This window comes from Dermacentor albipictus, chromosome 8 (genome assembly GCF_038994185.2).
Source record: "Dermacentor albipictus isolate Rhodes 1998 colony chromosome 8, USDA_Dalb.pri_finalv2, whole genome shotgun sequence".
Taxonomy (NCBI): Eukaryota; Metazoa; Arthropoda; class Arachnida; order Ixodida; family Ixodidae; genus Dermacentor; species Dermacentor albipictus.
In genome coordinates, this window is record NC_091828.1 from 119796680 (window position 1) to 119798701 (window position 2022).

The 2022-nt window shown below is 51.4% G+C and overlaps 1 protein-coding gene across 1 annotated transcript in view; it reads right to left on the reverse strand.

The window, feature by feature from the left end:
- The window catches only part of LOC139049090 (regulator of G-protein signaling 7-like), an 88465-nt gene extending 87845 nt beyond the window's left edge, over positions 1 to 620 (reverse strand). Inside the window, exon 1 of the mRNA XM_070524302.1 lies at positions 435 to 620. The gene's annotated coding sequence lies outside the window, so the exon portion shown is untranslated. The remainder of the gene's footprint in view (positions 1 to 434) is intronic.
- Between the last annotated feature and the right edge of the window lie 1402 nt (positions 621 to 2022).

Genomic DNA, 2022 nt, shown 5'->3' on the forward strand with positions numbered 1-2022 from the left:
CATAAGGCTTCGCCGTGATAACTCTCGTACTCTCAGTGCAGTGGTCTGGAGTGTCGGTGGTGCTGTTAACTGGGTTAGTTACACTTATTATACGTTGTTGGTTCTTGTTACCAGCGCTATACAAAAGGGACGCAGGGTGCAAACACCACGAATGCTGGACTGCAACTGAAACTCACTTCACGCAAAGCTACGTGCAACATAGAATTTTGAGCAGATTTCATTATAATAGATCTTTCATTTAACTTCCTCACAGTTTGAAGTACTGCAGCAAGCACTTAGTCCTTGGATGGGTCAGGATTGCTTTCCACACCACCGCACAGTGAAAGATGCAAGGAACGGAACGGGTCACTCAAGGCTTCTGGGCACGGAAGCACGACAACGAAGCGATTGCTAGATTTAAATCAAAGAAGTGGCAGTTCGGAAATGCAACTGACCTGCAGCGTGAAGAAAAGACAATTGTGAGCCTGTCATCCTGTCGGTGCCTCCGTGACCTCAGACTGACCAGAGCGCATTCCCGGGCTTTAAGCGTCCCGCTGCTGTCGGTGCTGTAACGCGGCTGCGCAGTGGTGAGCCAAATATACGAGCGGGCCGTCGTTCCAGATGTGTGTTTGGTGGCGACTTTGACCCGGGCAAACTGTGGCGGGAGCAGGTTCACCTAATTAGCCGGCCACGGGAGCATGGGCGATTGGCTCGCCGCGCGAATCCAGTGGATTCGCGTGGCGGGCCACTGGATTGGTTTCCGGTGAGCCACTCGCCGGAAACCAATGGTGTCGGTAGCGAGTAACTGCAGCGTGAAGAAAGACAATTGTGAGCCCATCATCTTGCTGTGCCTCCGTGCCGGCATGACTGGTGTTTTAGATTAGATTAGATTATGGGGTTTTACGTGCCAAAACCACTTTCTGAGTACGATGCCCACCGTAGTGGGGGACTCCGTAAATTTGAACCACCCGGTTTTCTTTAACGTGCACCTAACTCTAAGCGCGCCGGTGTTTTGGCATTTCGCCCCGATCGAAATGCGGCCGCCGTGGCCGGGATTCGATCCCGACTGGTGGTTCTAATCTTCTATTTATTTGGCATGATGTCTGTACGTAGTTGCCACGTCGGAAGTAACGGGGGGGGGGGGGGGGGGGAATTAGGAACTTTTCCCCTGGCGGATAATGGGGCTAAAAGCGAAGCTTGTCCTGCGTGCGCCTGACCCTCGTCACGGTTATAAATAACCCACAGGTAACGGTGCCGGATATCTTCGGCCTCCCGCTCCCTCAACTCGGCATCTTCTCGTTGCTGTCGGATTGCCTGGGCTCGGGCGTTAAAGTACCGGAAAGTACCGGTACTGAAAAGTACCGGGCTCGCCGCGTTAAAGAAAGCAAATTCGGACAAGACAGATGACGATTATTGTTGTGTGGCGAAAACACACCCCAAAGGGTGCAACTGTTTTTAGAGTGTAAATTTAACTACCGTCAAAGAATCCTGCGCATCTGAGATGGAAGAGATGGAAGGCGTTGCGACGCCTCGTCGACATTTTAAAAACTCGTCTTCGAAAACGCACAATACCACTGACGACTATAGGTTGTACTAAACACAACTGTATGTAGTGAGAAATACAAAAAGAAAAAGACAAGCTTGCGTCCACTCAAACCGTCACAGCGATGAACGAGTCACGTCCCACTAAATCTCCGATTGCGCAAGAACCCGGACCATGCGATAGCACTTAAAAAGGCTGAAGCTTCTCGCGTCACAAGCACTCGGCCGCAGTTCACAGGGGGAGACATTTTCGGGAGAGGGTACGGTCACGAGACCTTGAGTCAAAACTTTCATGACCTGGAAAAGCCCGGGGGGAAAAAAGGCGAACGTTCTCCTCTCCAAACAAGGCTGGAAAATTCTTGACCCTCGGCGATTCAAGCGGTACGTGCCACAGCAGCCGGCCAACGGGAGCCACGGCACGCACTTAGAGACTTTGGATACAACACAATTGAGCGATGTCTCGTCACAGGTTCATAAGCTTAAACAGAACAGAACAACAAC